Raw genomic sequence first — 23386 nt, 5'->3', positions numbered from 1 at the left:
TGAAAAAAAGTAAAGTTGGACAGCAGCAAGCAGAAAGTTACCACGTCCAAGGATCCACATGCTTCATCAGTTAAATACAGGTGGAGGAAAATTCATGCATGGTGAGATAATAAAGACTAACACCAGTACAGGCAACAGATAAAATTAACTCTGCGATTGTGTGGATCAAGAAATATTCACCTTGTCAGTAATAGAAATCTATTTCTGATTTTCAGCTATTTGCTACTCAAATAACAAAGTTAATGAAACTTCTGAATGCATTCATTAACATACTTGTTCAAAACATCCTAGAATTTTTGTTCTTATAGCCTCTGAAGCTAGCATTTACTTTTAATAACAGTACGTGTTTCTCTGATGTTCTTTTCTGAGGTTACCCATCCTTCGTGTCTAGTAATAATTCTTGTCTTCTAAGCTATCATTTTTGGGTTTTTGATCATACCCACCCTATTCCTATTAATTTCTATTCATGGAGTTATTGTTTTCAATATTTACTCCTTGCTTGCAATAAAACCAGAAGTTCAGATTCTTGCACTTCTAAATTATAAAAAATCCTAATTTCCTCAACATATAAACTGTAGACATTTTCATGTTTTCAATATCTTCTTGGTACATTCTATTATAGTTCACTTTTGAAACTGGGCACCTTGGTTTTGTATATGCAAAGTAATTCACTATTCACAGAAGAACCTTTCTTTTCTGTATTTAACATTTTAGTTATTGTCAATGAGCATCTATTCTAGGCTGCTGTTGAACTTAGTATTCTGGTGCTAAGCACAATATTGAAACTACTGGAATCTCTCGTAAAGGATTTTACATTTTTCTACCAACTCTTTAGGTGTTCATTTATACATCAAAATTTGTTATATTTATCAGCAGCTCCATTACACTTAAGGGGTTATTTGAGTGCCCTACAAATACTTTATGGCTGGAATGAATGTAAAGGAAGACTAACACCTCACACTCCTGTTTCTGCACCAGAAAACAATGAGATATATACTACATCCCTAGAAGAGTATAGCAGTTTTTCTTTTACTGTGTGTGTATCTTAGATGTTTCTCTCCCAGTAAAGTCTTTGCTGCTTGTTCAGAGCTATCATTCTTTTTTACCACTAGAGTAGCTGTTACTGCCAAGCTGTCAGACCTACTGTTATGTGTACTTTGTGTTCCTCAAGGTAAGAGGTTATGTGAAATGCCAACCATTAGCAATAAATCTCTTTGTTTTCAATCTCGGTTATTCTAAGGTTTCACAATCTGTTTCAAATCTCTACCCTAAGCTAAGTCATCCTTACTTTAAAATACCTGAATGGGTTTCCAAAGTTTCAAAGGAGATCATTAGTCTTGCAGTCTTGATTTTTTTATCTGCTGTCAGTTAAGACTTTCTCTTAAGTTTTCTCTGTTTTTTTCTCAAATTCTGAGTTTCCACTTGAAATAAAGTAACTTGACACCATAAATGTCGACCCTGTTTTATATGGAAAAGTGTGGAAGATTTTACTCATGAATGACCACTTTTAGGAAAGTCTTGCAAAGTTGTAATCAACATACTGCAGTTGCATCATTCAATAGGAATTTTATGAAGCTGATATGTATGTGGCCCCTTGGATGCTAAGTAATGTGTGTCCTCTACCTGAATACTTCTGATTCACAAGGAAGCAATTTAGTCTGTTTTAGCCTTCTCCTTCAATCTAAAACACAGAACTGGAAAATGTCAGCCCAGTAACACTGGTAAAGCAAATAGCAAATGTACTACCAAAGCTAGTGAATATTTTTCTTTTGTTGTAAAGAGTATGTCAATTAAAGTAGTATTTTGAGCCTTCCTTTCTTATATTCTGGTTCCTTTAAATAAAGTATAATCAATGGTAGTGTTTGCCTTTAACTTGCACAGGAAATAGCTGTGAGGGAAGCTTTTTCTTCCATCATTCTGTATTTCACTAGAGACTCCAAATATAAAGAATACCTTTTGGCTGAGGTGCAACTCCTGGTTCAGATTCAAGGTCAAAGCTTCTGACTATTCCTTGGGAGCTGTGGGTGGAAATGAAGATAGAAATAACTGTATTACTTTCTGTTGAAATTCTGTACTTCACAACCACAAGGCTATATCTATGGCTAGGACTGGAACACAAAAATTTCCTTTATATAGTCTACTTTGCCCAACTTTCTAGCTATAAAAGGAAACTCTTTACAGCTTCTCAGGAGATGCCCCAGCTGCTTACCACACACAAAGGAAAGTATTGACTTCAAGAGGAAGTCAAATGTGGTTTCTACCACTCTTTCTTCATGAGATAGACTGTCAAGGAGCATTTTTAAAGTTTTTTTTAGGGGAGAACATTGCACAAACCCCAAAATAGAGAATTTGCTTTTTTCCTTAGTCACACTTAATTCCAACAGGCAGTGGCTACTCCTCAGACAGTTTTTTTTTCTCCCATGATTCACCAGAGAAAAGCAGTATGTTGCCACCTTTTATCTAGGGACATCTCTCTAGGAGAATTTCTGCCGCTCAAGTTCCTGTGTGCTAGGTTTTGTTGGGAGAAGCCAACAGAGAGCCTGGCCACTGCTACGCAAGTGGCTACACTTAAACACAGCTTTTCTCAATTAATGTTTCTCTAGTCTCGAAACCTCTGGATTCAACAGTCATGAAGAAAAGTGGGATGGCTTCAACATTCATTTGAATTTTAATGTCTAGGAAGGTCTACCATGATACACTTATTACAAAACAATGCTGAGAGCAGAGAATGTTGGAAAAACTAAAAGGACAAATAACAGGAAACTTACAGAAGTGATAACCTAGGAAGGGGTAAATTTTGCCTGAATAGTCTAGTCTTATAACAAGAAATTACTTTGTCAAAAAATTAGTCAAAAAATTATTTATTTGTATGTGTTGAATTTGCTGGACAATCATTTAATTCTTTCTCATACTCTTTCTTGAGGACTATTACTACCACGAGAAAGGAAAGCTCATGTAGTTTTCTCTAAGGAGAAAATGCTATATTCTTTTTGATCTAGTTTCTTCTCCTTTGAAAATACACCTTTTCCAATAAATATATAGCAATCTGGCTAATAATACATATGAGTGCCAATAAAGAAACAGGGTTTTTATTTCCTTAGACATTTTCAGTCTTCTAACTTTTAAAGCCCAGTTAGATGGCAACATCTATTTGAAACCATGACAATCAACTTCATGAATTAAAACTATATCTTTTTTTTCTGTTAAAAACACTGCTTTGGTCTTATGCTGAATCTCCTGAAGTATCACTTGCGTAGAAAAGAAGGAGCAGAATTTAGATACCTGAGACAATGAAGTTCCTCTGATATTCTTCAGAGAATGGAGAATGATCTAGCACATGCTTCCATATGTGAAACAGTGAATGCCATAAAAGATGGTTTTTTTCTGGTATCCAACTTAATGTTCCCTGTGACAACTGCTTTTGGAGAATTATTGCAGATTTTTTCTACACTTTTGTCCAATAAGACAACCAAAATTTTGTGTTGTCCTTTGGAAAATCCCCAGCTGTGCATAGTGTAAGACTATTAGTTTATAATTATCAGAAAATCAGAATAAGAACGTGAACATAATTTTGGGTAATGAGAGCTGTCATCAGATCTCATTGCTTTGTAGAACTAAGGTGTATGTGGAGGAATTGCTGCCTTACATTTTGCTTCTTCCATTTCCCTTTAGTTAAGAGCTTCTTGTTTACTTCAGAAAATCTGCTTTTAAGAGGTTATTAAAGTTTCTAGGCCTGTCAAACCTATCAACATAATTACAAGAGATGGCATGGCACTCAGTTCTTTAAGTACTCCATACCTGTAGGAGCTATGAGTCATTAGCTTCTCTCTGCATCCCTGATTGAAAGGAGCATTAGTGTTAGAAGCCCAGCAGAGGCATGCTGTAAAGCTGCCATGGACACACACAGACTGTGGTGTCAGTGACAGTCTTACAAATCTTTGCAAAAAAATGTTGGTCATCTTGGCTGTGTTCACACAGCAAGATCTAAGAGTGTTTTTAAGTTCCTCGGTCTGGCTGCATGCCCCATTCATGTCCAAATACTGTATCCATGGAAGATTTAGGTGTGTCAATCTTTATCCCCAGGTTCCTTACTTTCCTTATAGGAAAACTAACCTGGAAAGGAGCTCTAGCCAAGTCTGAAGAGTCAGTGCTCAGGGAATTAGAACTACAGGCACATTTACTAATACATACCCCTGTAAGAAAGACAGCTCTCTCCTCTGGAATGGTATCACTGTATAGCCAAATAGCTGACACATAAGTTTGATGTGTGCTTTGTTGTCCCTGGTAGTAAACATTGAGGAAGTTCTCTGAAAATACGCCAGTCTTTGAAAGAATTTTCTTATTTTTTACAACATTAACAAAGGATAGGGAGTGTTCATAAAGTCTAACCCTAGTTTAGTGAGGTTAATCTTCTTAAGTTACCTCTTTAATAACAGAGAGAGAGGGTCTGCCTTCTTTCTCCATGGAACACACAGTGAGTCTAGGAGGATTTATCCTCTAAAACACACTAAATTTAGACCCTGCTAGCAGGTCTTCTCTGCAGCTAGTTCCTCAGGTCACCAAGGATTTAATAATTTTTCAACCTTTTCATTAAGCGGGACTGTAGTGGTGATGATAATTTTAATGAAGTGACTGGAAGCAAATAATTAATCAAAATTTTAGCAAGAAACAACTCTGCAAAAAGCGTCTCCTACCAAAACCAAAGAAGTACAGTTTCTCCAGAAGTTCGATTTATATGTGTCTTTATTAGCTGTTAGATGTTAGAGATGCTAGTGCTTTTTATGATGTTTACCTTTTTTTTATGCACTAGACCAAGTTCCAGATTTGGTTTCAAATAACGGTAAGCTGTTATTTGACATTTGATTCCCTAACTGCTATATGTGTATTTAATACATTGTTTAGTCTCATGTTGGATAAAGTCACTCAAAGAAGCACTTGGCAAGATCAGCATGAATTCTTGGCATAGCTGCCCCTCTTACTTTTCCACTGAATCTTAAATACCAAGAAAAACCCTTCGCTGACTTCAATTCATACGCTTTATGCAATTGGCCAAACCTTTGTATATAGACCTCTGCCTTTGTTCTGGTATTAATGATGCATTTGCAATGCTTGATCAACAGTAACAAAAGTCACAAAGCAAGTTATACAGTTTAGCAGAACTACACACTCTCTTAATTAAAACCTTTTGCACTGACTACTTGTGCATCTAGGGCAATCTATACAGAGTGCTCATTCAAAGGTGGAAGTTCATACAGCCATTTCTCTAGGGTTTATTCAGCACTTTAGCTCTCATGCACGCTTCAAACCTCTCACATCACTGAAAATCAAATAGAGACTTAGAGCCATTTTCTTCTCAGATCTTTGCTAAAAAAGGATGGATCTGAACTTGTTTACTAAACCATACCCAAATGCCAATATTTAGGTGTGGTACAAGCTTAATTGTTAAAAAATATGACAACAAATGCAAGGGGGGTAACCAACAGTTAAGTAATTTCTCAGTCTAGAAATCAAGACAAAAGAAATATCACACGTGTATACTTATTGAAGAATGTATGCTAAATTTATCCCTTGTAATAACCACAGGAACTTCACTGTCAAGAGGAAGAAAAAGCCATTAATTCATACTTTCTTTGTGGTGCATTTAATGCAAAACTACTATGAAAAATAAAGCTCAAGTACTGGATCTAATTGTTAAGTAATGACAGACACATTTCATGTTTGCATCAGTGAATGAGGTTCTAAGAATAGGAATTTTAACATATATGTAGTATTTGGAGGGGCCAGAGGGTCACTCCAACTTATGGACAGTTAAATTCCTACAAAAATAAGATCCAAGTCTGAGATACTTGCTGTGTTTTCTGATTGAATACCATGTGCAGACAAATTTCATGTATTTTCAATGTTCTTGCTCATACAAGATAGAACGGAAGGTGTTCACTTACCTCATGTTAATTCATTTCCTAGTGAAAACTGGAATACATTCCTGTCATCAAAGAAATAATTTAGAGCTCAGCTCTCTCTTTCTTTTTTTTTTTTTAATATTTCCCATCTTACTTTTGAAATTCAGTTGCGATCCCAGTCTTCCCATTTCTGCAAATTAACTCTTCTAGAGTAATAGGATACTTCCAAACAGCAGAACCCTCTGCTTCCTTATGTGCCCATAAAAGTGTGGAAGTGGGGAAAGAGTGCCCTCTTAAAGTACTTCTGTTAGGAAGTCATGACTTGCACACAAACCTGAAATTATTTTTTTTTTTTATGCAGAACTATTTGTTTATGGTGTTTGTGTCTTTGTGTGTTGGGCAGAAATTTACACAAGGTTGAGTCTGCAGAAAAAAGAAGGCGTTGTCTCAAACCATTCTGACTTAACCCAGCTCACTGAACAAAACTTATGCATGTCTTCTTTCTGAAAACAAATATTCTAAGAATACTTATTTACTATTTCTATCTCCAAAAAAGTAAACACTTAATGTCCCTAAATCCCATAAACAGCAAGTTGCAAGTAAAACTATTGAAAATTGGTTTGATGTCAAAAGAATGTTAATTAACAGCCATATCCTACTAAGGCAACGGGTAAAACTTAAGTTACACACAAAAATTCTGCATTTCATGTGTCTGTATTCTAAAGATTATTTTAAAATATATGGCTTATGCAAAGGTGTAAAAAGCCTAAGTGTTGTGGGGAAAAATGTAGAGAAGATGGATCTGGTTGTGGATCTGAAAAGATGAGTACATTGCTAATTATGTTTGATCACTGTGTCGTACCACGCATAATAAATTCAATTTACAAAAGAGAGATATTTTTCAGACTTGTCTGAAATATACTGAAGGTTTCTTTTGACTCAGCCCCATCAAAATGACTAGGCATGAGTTTCTACACTTATAACGAAATTTTTACTGCTTCCTTTTGTAAGTCTTCATTGATTACTTCAGGTTACATAAAAACTAATAAGGATATCTATTTTAGGTTACCACAGCAGATTTAAGTTGTATACGTTTCACACCTTGAAACTTCTGTGGACAAGTAAGATGTAATAATTTGTTTCTACATCCCCTGAATTCCTGAATTACTAGTCAACAGGTCTTCCATGAAAAAAAACTTAGTTTTTCCTACGTATTTCAAGTTTTATATTTCTTTCCATTAAAGTTTCCAGCCTTTCACAGACATATTTAGTTTGGCAGGAAGAATCTGGTGACTCATAGACTGAAGAAATTTGAGAGCAAGCTACTGAAAATGTATCTAATTTCTTCTTGTGTAATTTGGGAGCAAGCTACTGATAGTATGTCTAATTTTCCTAGTTTAATCAGATGTATTATTGGCAAATACATGTCCTGAATAAAAGCCATGTTTATTTCTGAAATATATAGCTAAGATTAAATGCAAAACAACCATATATTTGCTTTTAGAACACTTCTGGGTTTTTTCTAATTGTTTCTGTCATTTTACTCTAAATCAATGGCCCTGAATGAAAAACAGAGCTATTAGTGAAACAACCCTACTTATATTTTGTAAATCAGTAATATCAAAGTGTTCCTTATGATGTTTTTGGTGGGGTTTTGTTGGATTTTTTTCTTTTTGTTTCAAAGAAGGATAGGGGTCCAGGAAGAATAGGATGCTCTTATACCTCCATGATTTGTACAGAGAAGGAGAGATGTATTAGAAAAGTTCTCCTTTGTATTTTACATTATTGACTATATTGTTCCTTTCATGTCTGTTCGAGCAAAAGATTTTTAAATTCAGATCTTTCTAGACATACATCTTTTACATTTATCTACATACCTTCTGAATGGTAAAGACTAAACAGAGTTTGATCCAGAATAAGGAGCTTCTGGTTCAGACTAATTCCATCTGCTTTTGGACACTTAAATGAGGATTCTGAATCAGCAACCTACTCAGACTCATCCTGCAGTCAGTGAGAGGACTAACAAACTTTCAGAGCTCTCATTAAGTTATGAATATCCTGTAGGAGATACTTTTCCTTCTCCACTAAATTAAACAACATTTCAGATCAAAGCAAAACCAAGCTTACTTTAGCTACCATGACAATATACAGTTAAGCAAAACCTAGAATGCGCCTTGTCCAGGTAACACCAGTTAGAGCTGCTCCTTTGGCCTTTAAGAACTCCCAGGCCTTAGTCTGACGAAGTGTGAATCCTGTTGGAGAGTGCACTCCACCCTGAGACAGGAAAAGTACAAGGGAAAAGCTTATCTATCTTTTTTTTCTTAATATAATAGATAGAATATACTCTTACATGCCATACTAAGTAAAACTCCTTCATGTTTTATTCCTGCATAGTAAGACAAGGTGCACTTACCCACGCATAAGTAAGGAAGCAATTTTTCACACTGCTGTCCACACAGGTTCATTTCTATTCCTATGAATATTCATTTCCCAACAGGTTTTCAAGAAATTGAGACAATAATAATAATATTTAAAACCTAGAGTGACATCTAAATATCAGATGTCATTAAAGAACCATTTTCTCTGTTAAAATGCTGTGCATTCCATCATGGTACCATCATGGAGAAAAGACACAAAATGATGCTCAAGTACAGTTTTGAGACACTCATTGATACAACAGGCATAGTGTTTTCAGATACTCAGGCAAGGAAACATTCGAGGTCAGTTTGGACAGGGCTCTGAGCAACCCCATCTAGTTGAAGATGTCCTTGCTTGCTGCAGGGGGTTGGACTAGATGACTTTTAAGGGTGTCTTCCAACTCAAACTATTCTATGAATTTGAAGATTTAAAAAATAGTTGCTGCTGACCTAATGAGCTCATCCATTAAAGCAATAATCTGACTGAATTAAGAAAGAACACCACCTGTGGTTGTAAGCCATTCAATGAGTTGAAACAACATCACGAAGCACCTTTATCTCCTCACTTCAGCTCCCCACTTCACCTAAGGCAATATAGAAAAAGCACAGATCCACTTCAAAGATAACCACATTTTATGATCTTCTCTAACGTGATTGCTTTGCAAGGAACAGTAACCACAGTAGTTAAAATTTCCAAACCATCTACGGGGGGAGGAACTGTACTTTAGATTGTTCAGATATTGATAAATCTTTTCAATAACTGTATTGTTTTGAAGTAGAGTACAACACTAAACCCAAGAAAGTATTAATTATGTTTTCTATGAATAAATACGTATATAATTTAGCTTATTTCAAGGTACTCTTAATGCTGTGCACTGTACCATTCCCAGCTGATTTGGTTTGAGGGAAATGGGATAGAAATGAGGCTGGTGTTTCCACAATATCCTCTGACTTCAGTTATGTGTTTACTTCTGCATTTAAAAGGCATGAAGGATGATCTCGTATGAGATACATGAATGATTTTCATACACTTAAGGAGTTCCACCACTATTTCAGGATTTACATGCAGAGATTTAATATAGTTATCCCAAGACACAAACATTTAAAAAAATGGAATGGTCAAGATAAACTGTTCATTCAAGAAAATGGGATGATATTTTCTAGAATTTGATCCTTACCTTTCTTTTTTTAAACAATAGCATGAAATTCTACAACTTCATCTCTAATGGTATTAAGTCAACTATCCTAGTTTTTCTTTCAAAGTCATTTTATTTCAGTTTCGAAAGCACTAGGACTTGATGCAATAAAATACAACTATTTCCTGTTATCACAAAGATGAAGAGTAATAAAATGAGCAGAATTCATAAGTGGTGATATTCTTTTTGTCTGCTGTTCTTTTCAAATAGAAATTTCTATTCTGATGTGAAACAGATGAAGTTCAGATCAGTGAAAAAAGAACAATTTTTTTTAATAAATAACACTTGACACCTACTAGCCCCCTGATCAAGAATCAAATAACCTGCAAAAGACTTCAAATGCAAAATAATCATATTTGAATTATGAAACAAGGGGGAATGCCATGTTGATTTTTTTTTAGAAGGTAATATCTTTTTAAAATGTATCTCTACACTCTCGTACGGCAGAGGATAGAGACAGTGGCATGGAAAAGTTGATATGTAGCATTATAAAGAAGGGACAAAGATGATGCCAAACCAGGGGAAAATAGCAATGTTAATAATCCAGGCTGGGTCTGTCCAGTTTATTCACTTCATAATCCAAAATTGGGAGTCCATGTATACTCAAAGTTATCTGTTAACTTCCATTGGCTTTGGCTCAGTTCATTGAGGATAGTGGAAGTTAGTCTGAGGAAATCTATTCCATGAGTTGTCTACTCATGGAAGAGTACTCTACTCACTAAAGAAAACATTGATCATTGATTTTCCTAGGTCTTTTGGCCATAAGTATCATTGCACCACAAATATTTTCCCTTGACTGGATTCCCACTGCTTTCTAACCAGTCACCTGTTTTTCCTAAGAAATACCAGCTGAACTTCTGATATTTTTCTTTCTGTTATAAATATAGCAAAAAAACTCTCTTGAGCAATCAATAGATACTATTTGTTTCTGATTTGAAAAGGGTATTTGTACATCAAAAAAACACATTTTTAACATTGCTCAAACCAACCTGAAACGTCTCTAGTGTAATTTTAAAGTTCATCTACTATTCATGGGAGAAAATTATCATTGAGTCCAACTCCTGAGCCTGCACAGGACAGCCCAAAGAATCACACCATGTGCCTGAGACCATTGTCCAAACACTTCTTGAACTCAAACAGGCCTGATACTGTGATCATTTCCCTGGGGAGCCTATTGCAGTGCTCAACTACCCCCTGGGTGAAAAACCTTTCCCTAATATCCAGCCTAAACATCCCTTGGCACAGCTTCATGCCATTTTCTCAAGTCCTGTCACAAGAGTGAAGAGATCAGTGCCTGCCCCTCTGGTTCCCCTCATGAGAATATTGAAGATCACAATGAGGTCTCCCCTCAGTCTCCTCTTCTCTAGACTGAACAAACCAAATGTCCTCAGCCGCTCCTCATATAGCTTCCCCTCCAAACCCTTCACATTTTCATAGCCCTCTTTTATATGCTTTTTAATAGCTTAAGTTTTTTTATAATTTTTGTGGTGCCCAAAACTGTACACAGTACTCAAGGTGAGGCCGCCCCAGTGCAGAGCAGAGCAAGACAATCCCCTCCCTCGACCCACTCGCGATGCTTTGCCTGATGCTCTCCAGGACACTGTTGGCCCTCCTGGCTGCCAGGGCACTGCTGACTCATATTCAACTTCATATCAACCAGGACCCCCCAGGTCCCTTTCCACAGTGCTGCTTTCCAGCCTCTTATTCCCCAGTCTGTACATATATAACCAGGGTTGCCCCATAGCAGGTGCAAAATCTGGCACTTGCCCTTGTTAAACTTCATGTGTTTGGTGATTGACAGTTCATACTGTTTGTCAAAGTGCCTAAATGAATCTAGATTTTGTGGCAGGTAGATGGCTACATCTAAGAAATTGAAACTGTTTGGACGTGTTACTCTATTTTCAAAAATTAGCACAAATCTCATGAATAGCCAGTGAGACCTTGGAGGCTCCTAAAGGCATATCAGTCAGACTTTCAATGTTTTTTAGGCACTAGTGAGGCAGATGGACAGTCAAGAGATTTTTCAAAAGCAGTCATATATCTTATTTCCACTAAAATCTATGATAGGTGATCCTAGGCAGGTGGTTTGTTTTGTTTTGTTATTCTAATCCTTCTAGGCATATGCTTGTGTTTCTAGTTGCCTCAGCATCTTTGGAAATACCAGTCAGGGTCCTTAGCTACTTGTCTAAATTTTGCATATGGACCTTATTGACTACTTTTGAAAAAGCTATCACTATTAAAAGCTCTTCAAAATAAGAATTGGCATAATGAGTTGGCTTCCTCTCTGACGTTAAACACACTAATACGCTTAGTATGAAATCTTCTTATTTCTAGCATAAATATGTGAGGCATCAGATGAAAGCTAATAATTTCCCAAGTGAGCTAAAAATAATGATGGCTGAATTTGAATAAATATTCTAAGAGGCATTCTGGAACAGACAGTGGTTAATAAGTACTGTAAATGCTACCTTTCTACTAACCTCATTTGCAAGATGCCAAAGCATAGGCATGCACCACAAACAATACTGGATGAATATCGAACATGAGAAAAATTATAATCATGGCAGGAAGTTGGAGACAATGCATATCTCATTGTTTTCTTTGTCTTCTAACTAGGGAAATTTAATTTAAATTCTCTCAAACTTCTTTACGATATCTTATTTTGGAGTTTCATGTACTTGTGACTTAGACCTTGTCTCCCCTGCAATGAGACTGACACACTTAAATTTACTGCAATAATTCAGAATATATACTTGCAATATAAAGAGTACATTTTATTGAAAGGTATTACTTTGCGTAACAACAAATAATGTAGGAATATATGAATTAAACTAATTTTTAAATGTGCTGCATTGCAAACAGAAGAGTTTAATGAAAGAACTGGTGACTGAAGATATGTCTGAAGAACTCGTTAAAATCAGGAACTGTTAGTCTTAATTTTGGTCACAGGTCAATGAGTTTTATATTATAATGGAATTCATCAGCAAACAAATAAAAGTCTTAAAAAAAATTGTATCAATAGTTATGTAGAATACACACTTTTTGGAAGAAGGAAAAGAAATCATTCAAATATTTATTCTGCCTTCACTATGTAATGGGTGGTCTCCTGCCTTATCGACTTCCAAGATCCAAGCACTGCAGACAATAAGAATTAATATTTTCCTCATAAACTCCTCTGAAGTGCTCATCATAGAAGTATTTGATTCCAGCCTTTGGACAAATGCATTATACGCAACAGTATCCCAGGAAATCATCTGTTTCTCTGAGTATTTGTAATTTTTTTTGTTCTAGTGATTTCATATCCAACTGGAGATGGCAAGGACTTTTTTTTTCCAAAATAATTTTAACGTTTCTGCTAGTACTTTGCATGTTCAGTATAGAATACCAATGTCAATTAATTTAACCTAGAGATACAATGAAGTAGTTCCTTCCCTTTATACAGGTAAAAATTAAGAAAAAAGCAAAACCAGCTCCAAAGCATGCAGCTGCAAGTGTGCCCCTACCTCAAAAGCAGCTTCAGCATATATCCTATCCTACCTGAACTAACAAAGCACTTTCGCCAAAAGAGCTGGAAACAAAAGCAGTGTCATCCTCCTCTCTTTTTGTTCAAATCTAAACACCTTTCCAAAGGATCATTAGCCTCTTTCTGTTTTCGTTGGAGCAACAGAAATTGCCTCCTTCTTGTGAGCTGCAGGAAGAGCAGCTCAAGAGCAGCTGCTGTGCAGGACAGCAGCAAAGCACTCACCAAGAATATGGCTTGTTGTCAAGTGGCTTGTCATAAACAGCAGTCAATGCAGAAACATTTAAAATTCTAAATTCTTGAAATCTCTTGGTCGAGATCTGATTTTAGATGACAAGGTTAAAAACAATTAAGAAAGAAGATAAAAACATTAATTTTCCTTTTCAGCTAATGAAGGAACCCACAGAAGGTGGTACAGAAAATCCTAAATCAGTTCACAAAAAGTTAATCAAGTACTGTAGTTGTGTTAGCATCTCTCAGAGTTCAGAAAATCACAGAATGGAAGGGACCTCTGGAGATAATCCAGTCCAACTCCCCTGCCAAGGTAGGGCCACCTGGAGCAGGTAACAGAGGAACATGTGCAGGTGGGTTTTGCATGTCTCCAGAGAGGGAAACTCCACAACCTCGCCGGGGAGCCTGTTCCAGTGCTCTGACACCCTCAATGTAAAGAAGTTCTTCCTCATGTTGAGGTCAAACTCGTGCTTTTTTTACTGCCATTGCTGCTCATCCTGTTGCTGGGCACCACCGAAAAGAATCTGGCGCCATCCCCTTGGCACCCGCTTTTGAGATATTTAAATGTGTTAATGAGATCCCTCTCAGTCTTCTCTTCTCTACACTAAACAGGCCCAGCTCCTGCAGTCTCTCCTCATAAGAGAAATGCTCCAGACCTCTAATCATCTTTGTTGCCCTCCACTGGACCCTCTCCAGTAGACCCTTGTCTTCCTTGTACTGAAGAGTCCAGAACTGGACACAGCACTGCAGCTATGGCCACACTAGGGCTGAGTAAAGGGGCAGGATCACCTCCCTTGACCTGTTGGCCACACTCTTCCCAATGCACCCCAGGATTCTATTTGCCCTCCTGGCTGAAAGGACACACTGGCAGCTCAGAGTTGCATGCAAAACCTTCAGCAATTTCCTATCTTCTGTAACAACATGAATTAGGCTTATCCATCCATGGGTAGTCAGTTAAACTACCTGCTGGATGAGAATTCATTCAAGTAATTTTATGATGTGAGTGCTAGCAGAGACCACCAGAGCATTTCTAAAAAGTCATTATAAAAACATAATGTTTTTCGCACAACAATCCTTTGCAATGGACGGTAATCTACTAAATAAAAAGCCACTTTTTATGTCACCTGGTTTCCTTCTTCCTTTCCCTATTCTGCATCACTACATTGTACACAACATTTGGAAAACTGTTGTTTCTGAACAATCTAAACAGATAAATATGATTTTTTTGGGTCAAGTCCATCCTATCCAGCCTCAATTTGTCTTTTTTTTTCAGACAAAGGAATTGATAGGACATCATTGCCATAATGCCAGTATAGATTGATAATATTTTGATAAAGTTTTTGTTTTGGTGTTTCCCTGTAGTCTCAGGAGATGGAAAGATGCCTTGGAAAACTGAAACCTAATTTGTAGCAAAAGCAGATTGTTTTCGTGCTGAAACAACTATAAGCACAGAAAACTTCTGGCTGAAGCAGGCAGCTGAAAACTGAAAGTCCCATAATTTCTTATTTTGAGCCAGTACTGAAAATCCACCTTTTCTGTGAGCCACCTCTACCTCTTAGGTTTGTGTTATGTCCTTATGCTATGTTAAAAGAAGTCATAATGCTGTTTTAAAGTACACTATGAATTCTTTGTAGACACATTTAAACTATAGTAATTCAGCCGATGGCTGCTTGATTTCAGTGCAGCCAGTGAGAAAGCAAACAATCCAATGACCCCTAGTTCACTGAGATTGCTGGAAAATGAAAACAAGGGATTTGGAAGGCCAGTGCTTCAACACATAAAGAAATATATTGAATACTTCAAAAGATATAAAATTCTTAGAACTGTTGGACAGGCTTCTGTGTGTGAACTTTCCTGTCCAAGTGGCATTGCTAAATACCATGGCACCAATCAGAGGGCTGACATCATATTGTTGTGTAACTCATAACCATAGCAATGTCACTTCTTAAAATGCATTATATGTGCATTCAGCTGCTTAAAATCTCAGCTGTGTCAGCTGTTAAAAAGTACAAATCAGGAGATTTATTTTGAAATATGAGCTCTTTGAATTTTTTTTTTTAACAGAAAATGTAAAGCTTGTTAAGCCAATGTTAGCACTGGAAGTTTGGATTCAGATAACAGACACAGTAAGAACATGTTTCATCACCAATCTAATTCACAGTGATATAGTCTAGTAAGAGAGCTAATACTGATAATTTTAATGGACAACAATAAACTTGAGCTTTTACATTACAAATGGGCCAAAATGCACCAGAATGTATGCAGTCAGTAAAAAAACCTAGAACAACCAAATTGGTGAGTAAATGGTCTAGCTACCAGCCCAAGTTAACTTAGTATAGGTTGGGCCCAACAACCATAAGCAATGGAGAACAATATGTAACAGAAACTGGGAATTTAATCCTCCACTCATTTTTTTTAAACCCTAAGTGCCCTTCCAGAGAATCATTTGCCTTCTTTGCTCTCACTGGAGCCACAGAAATTGCTTCATTCTTGCAAGCTGCAGAAATTCCAGAGCTGCTGAGCAGGGTAGCAGCAAAACACTGACCAAGAATAGTTCTTGTTGCCAAGTGGCTGGTGATAAACAGAGTTCAGTATTGTCAGGTACTAGTAAAGGGAATGACACGTACCCTTTGCCTCAGGTGACATGGTATAGAGTAGCTGCTGTTATCTATTACCCGTCCTTTTATAATATCAGTATGTTAGAGCTGTGAGCCAGAGGCACTAATGATGGACTCATTGTGCCTTTATGTGACCACAGTCATCAGTAGTGGTGTAATGCAGCCTTTACCCTCTCGATAATCCACCAAGGAGACTCGTACTGTCATTATGATGCATAAAAATACTAAATAAAGGCTCACTGTGCCCCACAGGCTGCCCTGTATTCAGTGAGTTTTGAGACTCTGCTTTCAGAAGATAAGGCTCCATAAAACATCATCATCTGGGGTAGAAAGTATTACAGCTTCTTTGGCAACGATAAAAAGACCTGAATTTCTCTGGTAACAAATAACAAGACCACCATCTTGCCTTTCAACACCTGGCAATTATAACTGCTACTTTAAGTGCACAGGAATTCCTGACACAGATTACTCCCAGAATCAAAGCCACAGTCACTTGATTTCTTGATATGCTGTATGAGAGGATCTTGTTGCTAACCAATTCCTCATATATACAGAAAATTTAATTATAAATTTTGCATCCATAAAAAGAAATGGTGAGATATTGAAATCCAGAAATTAGACTTTCTAATATGAGAAGCCTAATTGGTGTAAACCATCTCTCATCTTTTAGATTTCAGAGGACAGACCAAGTGTTTCTTTAGGTAGACAATGAATAGAGAGTAAAGCAGCTGGGAGGGCTATGACTATTTCTGGTTGTGGGACTAAATTGTTTACCTAACCTTGAACCAACTAATTTTATCTGTATTTGTTTTACTTTCACCATGTGTGAAAATGAGGCAATGATATTTGTTCACCTTTTAAAAATGCTTTTGAAATCCTCTGATTTAGGTAACATTTCAGATCCAACTAATTATTATTTTTTAGACGCTTACCCACATATAACTTAATCACTGCAAGGGTTAAAGTTTTAAGCAAAATGCCACATTGCAGTAAGGATGATAAATTATAGGTAATAGTCTATCAAACTTAGGAAGACAGTTCAGTAAATACAATAAAAATAGATCTGTTTACATAAGGGATAAAAATTGGCTACTACTTTCAAACTAGAAGTTAATATATGCCATATTACTGCAGAGAATCCCACAAACTGTTTTTAAACAATACTATAACAGTTACATAAAACTTAATGGCAAGTTAAGTAGATCACCCCAGCAGGCCCTCTGCTTACTGCAAGGATATGGCACAGAGTTCATAGGTTACTTGAGACTCATTCTCCCAGCCAAACGAGTCAAACAATAACACTTTTAGGCACTGAAACACTTTTCTTTGGTTTTCAGCAGAAGCAGATGTAGAGTTGACTGCACAAAGAACAAAAAGAATACTTTGAAAAGAGAGCAACAGCAAAAACATAAGCTCAGCTTGCAGTTTACCTGTAATCATACTGCCTTTCCCCTTGACACTAGCTTTCTAATACTACCCTCTTCATCTGAGGATCAGTGCAAAGCTTCAATAAATTTGAAGCCCATTTTTTCATGTGTGCTTCAGATTCCTTTGCTAAACAAATTGGTGCAGTGGTTTAATCTTCATTTTACTTTGGGGTGTGAGTTCTGAGTCATCATCATTTAATTTTCTCCAAGCCTCCAGCTCGTGTTTTCTGTTTTATATCCTGGATGTGTCATAACAACTGAATTGTACCACCCTAGTAAAATGGTAAAGCCTAGCACACATCTGCCAGCAACAAAATACTGTGCTCTCACTCTGATTCCCCACACATTCCACTTTTCACACTTCCTTTGCATCGTTTCAATAAAGGGGTAGAGCCTAGTAAGCAATTTCCTTTATTCTTCACAACATTCTGCCAATAAGTCAAAGGACTGAAAAGATACTTTTGCCTTGAGTGCTCTTTTCTAGCCCCATTTCTATCAATATTTCCACAAGGTTAATTTCCTGAAGTCAGTGACTTCTCTGTAGGTAGGATATCTCTCTAGAGGATTCTGCATCAATACTGTGCTGATGAGTGATAAAGGCATTATTTTTCAGAATTGCTAAGTAATTTTGACTTGGAAAAATCCGTTGAGAAAAGACGTACTTTTTGAAATTTAATAGAAATTCTGTTCAAAAGTTTCCAGTATTCTTAACGCAGAAACAATAAAAAAGAAATCCTTTAGTCTGACCTTTGAGATATCCATCATGAATTTAAGAGTCAATACATTATACTTCTTTTAAAAACAGTCATTATACAGCAGAATTGCTTACAGAAGAAAAGGAGGTGAGAATTAGCAGTAAAAGAAAGGTGCTACAAGAAATGCAGAAAAAATTCATCTGGAAAGAGGTGAAAACTATGAATCAGAAGAAAGTGTAATTTAAGAGAGAGGAGCCTTTAAAAGTTGCTAACAAAGTTCTGCATTTGGCAGCTACCTTACCTGAACTAGGACTTTGACTCCTTTGAGGGTGAATCATCTTTGAACCAGGTTTCAAGGACGGTTCTCCTCTCACAAACGCACAGCACATGTATTTTTGTCAAATTTTTGTTACCAGATCTGGGCTGGGCAGTGACTGCACTGTGTGGCAGCAATTGCATGTCTTTGGATAGCTACATAGATATCAATTTTGCAGTCCTGTTTAGCATAGACTGTGAAGCATCTCTACAGAAATACCCATATCAGCTCATCCAACCACAGAGCAGCCACATCTAGTTTAACTACAATCTCGGTAGAGTCCAAGAAAAAAATGCTTTTAAGAGAAACCTCACTTTAATGTTTGCATGGGGAAACATCAATATCAGACAGCAGGTTCAGTTATGGCAGCAGTAACAAATGATAGCAGCTGTTCTAAAGAGCAGGAGAGTTAGATAGCACGGTGACAACTCCTTGAAATTATCATGAGTGGAACATAACAACAAAAACACTTGCAGCAGCCCAACTCTTCAGAAAACTGAACCAGTAAATACTTATGGTGGACTGATAAATACCTACATCTACCTTGACTGACTTGGAATTTTGAAATTTGCAATATCTCTAGGTGACCTTCCACATGCAGGACGTAAGTGTACATATCTGAACCAAAGTAATTTCCAAGGTGGGTTGGAACTAGATGATTGTAAGGTCCCTTCCAACCCAGGCCATTCTACGATTCCATGATTCCTTTTTCCTCCTTCCCAAATTCAACCTTCGCATAATGAAAGCAAAAGGGTTATTCAGTAAAACAGGCATACACTTCAGAGAAGAGGGGGTTACATTTGAACAGGGGCAAAACCATATGGCTTCTAATCTTTTTGTCAGAAATGACTCAATGGTTTTAGCTACATCTTTCTCTATCCACCTCCTTTACAAGAAGAAATCAAAAAACCTTAAGAACTTATCAAATATGCACAATTCACAAAACCTGAAGCCCAGACAGTTAAGGTTTGGTTAAGTTATAACAGCAGTAAGGCAGAGATTAATATTAGAAAGTGTCAGGCAGTCTGAAGCTTAGGTGTCATTACCTGTTCCAACAATCAGTGGCAACATTACTGTGCCAAAAAATCAGAATTATACATATGATTACCAAACTTTGTGTTCTGCTGCTCAGTTGATGATACTGTTATGGGATATTTAGTTTGCTTTTGCAGAAGTATTTAATTCTCAAACACTTAGATGCACTTTGTGCAATAAGTCAGGATGAATTGTTCTTTAGGGACTGGGCTGCCTCCTGTTGATTCCAGCCTGTGCTATACCAGATGCCATATAGCCCATCCAGAAGAGTTAACTCTTAATCTTTCTTCTTCTGCATCCACTAACCACAACTTAATATAATTGTGCCAGAGCATTGAGACAATAATGAATGAATGGTCCATGAAGAACTCTGGAGAGGTTTCAGCAATTTCTGTAAGGAAATGAGTCAAAATTAATCTGAGCAAGATGCAGAATATGGTACAATATCTGTTTTCTTCTGATTTAAAGGAAAGAACAAGTGTCCTGTCACTGATATTTTATCTTGATCCAGCATGGTGTCTAATGTGAAAATTTACAGTGTGAATGAAATAATAAATTAAAAACATCTGTTCTATTAGGGAACAAATCAAGTACTCAATAATTACTACCAGCTTCAACACTAAAATTTTAACAATATGTTTAAATTTTTTAAGACCGCATATTTTAGCAATTTTACAGCATATCACTTTGAAAGACCTTGTGGATACTTGCCAGATGTGATACAGTGGTAGAGGAGCTCTACAGCAGTGAGCTTATTTATCCTTAAATCACCCCGCTCTTTTTCTCTCAAACAAGAGAAAAGATTTCTGAATTTCCTAATGATCTTGCAAGATAAACGTTGAAAATTAATAGAGCTAGAAATTACTATATTAAAAGTAGTATTATACTCTTTAAATCTAGTGCTAAGAACATAAACCTTTCCTAAGTCCTACTTATCAGTTCAATGACGTCATCCTGGAGTAGGAGGAAGGATAATCTTCCTTGTTGCTGCATTATTGAAGAATGGCAAAGAGTTGTAACAAATATGCTGCCCGTCGTGCATGTATGTTTAAATACAACCAATACTGAACAGTCTTTTACATAGGATGGAGCATGTTGTGGATTTAAAAAGTCATGTATTGTTTTCTATATTTCTGATATCTTTTCTTCCTACAACACAGGAACGTGTCCCAAGCATTTTTCAGTGGTTCCTCTCTGCTCTTTGCCTTTACCAGCTGTCACTCCAGTGACATTTCCCAAGCATGAAGCTGACAAAGAGCAGGGCAGAGCTTAAGTGCTGAAGCTGTGGAGAACAGTAGCAATACTTTAAAATATCAACATAACTCAGTGTTTTGGGAACAATTTCTTATATTGTTACTTGAATGGACACTGTTTACTATACAGTTTCTCACACTGAAGAGGGTCAGTTATTTGTGAAAATTAAAAGGTCACTGAACTACAGCACACAGCTATTTTGTCAGTTAATTTCATTATTTTCTACCATAATACTTCACGTAAACTAGACATTTAGAAAGCCTACTCTGATTAATACTAAGAAATTTCTGTACATGGAATTAGGAAAGCTATTACTATTGTGAAAAAGAGGACAAAGTAGAGAGCACAAGACAGATATTTGAGAAGTGTTTTACTTCCTGATTTGCTCTTCTTCTTTACCAATTTATCTTTCAAATTTCAGAACTGTATCTAGAGGTCAAAATGATCTGTCATTCTGGTCTAAAAATGGTCAAGAATAGTTATCACATGGTGATGTCCTTCTTCCAACAATTAAGCTTTCTTCTAATTTTCTAGTTCTTGCCTGTTATTTGAGCCACTATAGTCCATGATCCAAATACTGGCAGGAAGAACTACTGCAACATGGAGAGCTAGCACAAGCATTTTCTTCAACCTGTAAAAACACTGGTCCCACTACTGAAATTAAATCGACTCAGCCACTCCAACAGCAGAAAGAGGAGCCGACATTATTTTCAATAGCCTCCAACAATCTTACCTAGTGGCCATAATTTTAAGAAACATTGAATGTAACATGGCTTGATTACAACATTTATTATTCTCATGAGTATCTTTAAACTGAAGAGGGAGCATATCTTAACCTCTCTTTGTTCAGAAATCGTTCCGTAATGTTTCTGGTTTTCCCATCTTATGTGATAAGGAGGGAAGATTATCACAGGCCACTCTGACACTGTTCATGAGGTGAAAGTGTTACAATACACAGAAGCAATTTCTGTGAAGAGAAGACACAGTGAGCCTGTTATGTCCTGTAATGCAGGCAAACCCTTACACTGCAGACTGTTTCTGCTGCTCTGATTTGTAGGTGCTGCCACACTGCTAACCAAGTGTGAAGGAGCCCTCTAGTGTGAAGAAGAAATGGACCTACTACCCATATTTTACATAAAAATAACACAGGAAAACAATTACTACAAACAATGCTGCTGTCAGTCTCCAGACACTTCAGCAGAACGCACTGCCCAGGAGATTCAACAATCATAAAACTTCCTAGATCTCAACCCTGAAGCAAAAAAATATGTGTGTGTATTATAGACGTGATGATGTGATTTCAGGCATAATGTATGACCAGCCATAAAGACAGTTGTTATTGAAAAAGGAATCAAAAAACTTGGGAATGATGTAGAAATAAACTGCAGCCCCTGTCAGATAAATATTTTGCTTAAATTTTTCAGTAGACCTTGACCTTAAGAACAATTTATAAGATGAATTTAAAGGACAGAAAGCCTTTTTGTAAACCTTATATATTATGGTAAATTTTATCAATTATCACGGAATCATTCAAATCTTCTAGACACATAGCCAGTTTACCCTATAACATAAACATATCCAGGAAATTCCAGTGCCCAAATCTATTTGCTACTGATAGAACTTCATTACAACAGCTCCATCACTCTATTTCGTATAATGCAGGGGGAAAAAAAAAATCTATGTATTTCACACCAGCTTGTAATTCATGTAATATTCACACAATATATACTATTGATGAGACAAGAAGCCATTGGAGAGGCAGTACATGCCTCTGTGGTACCTGTAGTATGCCATGAACTTGCTGCAGAGTAGCTGCTGGCAAAAGATCTACATGCAAGTAGAGAGAGACTCACAGATAAAGAGAGAAAGATGTTCCATCCCACAAAGATCCATAATATGCAGCTATTTCCTGCATAAAACACTTTTGGTTTATGCTTTGTATCACTAGGATTAGAAAAAAAAGTAGCAAGGATGTTGTTTATTTTATTGTCACCAATTCTAAATGAGATGAATTTATCTGATCTAAACCAATACTGTTCTGAAGTTGTATAGAGAAAATGATACACAATAGTTTATTTTTTTGTGTTTTGTATCTTTAGAGTGATCACAGTTGATTGCATAGCAGTTTTATGATGTTGAATGGAAAGTCAACACAATTATGAAGTTTAAATTGACAACAACTTATATAATGCCCTGCTGTCTAACTGCTGGAGGGCTAAACAAAGAATAACTAGAATGCTGAAATGACTTTAGGAAATTCATTAGAAAAGTTATGAAGTAGTATCAGAAAAAGTCAAGAAGGAATCCATGAGAGGCATAAGCAATTGGCAGATGACGAGAAATTGCAAATAATTAAGCCAAATCACAAGAGATGCAGTTTAGGTAATCATTTAGAAACAAAGAAGTGGAAACTCAGATCCATTTTAGACAAGCAGAATTGTGAAAGTGACTTCATTGTACTTCCATTCAGGATTTTATCCGGGATGCAGACCTGAAACTTTTCTAAATTTCACAAATGCGGAAAATGAGTTCTGCAAAATTAGAGCATTATCCTGGTAAAGGCCCTTAGACTGGAAATCTTACGTGAACAATCACTCTCATTAGACTTGATGAAATTCTCACTTCTGGAGAGGCTGCACAGTCTCCTTGGATTATTTTGGCACCTCCTTTTCTGCCAGGAAAGAGGAGTTCAGAGGAATGTAAAACAAAAAACAAGGGGAAAAAAAATTAATCCAACTTTCCCAAACCACAGAAAGTTCAATTTCACTTGGTATACA

The 23386-nt window shown here is 36.6% G+C and overlaps 1 protein-coding gene across 1 annotated transcript in view; it reads left to right on the top strand.

Annotated features, from left to right (window-relative positions):
* Window positions 1-23386, top strand: part of IGF1 (insulin like growth factor 1) — a 46898-nt gene that overhangs the window by 5119 nt on the left and 18393 nt on the right. The window lies entirely within an intron of this gene.

The sequence above is a fragment of the Corapipo altera genome, unplaced genomic scaffold, assembly GCF_003945725.1.
Source record: "Corapipo altera isolate COAL_440 unplaced genomic scaffold, ASM394572v1 1, whole genome shotgun sequence".
NCBI classification, from domain to species: Eukaryota; Metazoa; Chordata; class Aves; order Passeriformes; family Pipridae; genus Corapipo; species Corapipo altera.
The sequence above is the reverse complement of the archived record's forward strand: the minus strand, read 5'-3'. Positions and strand labels throughout refer to the sequence as shown.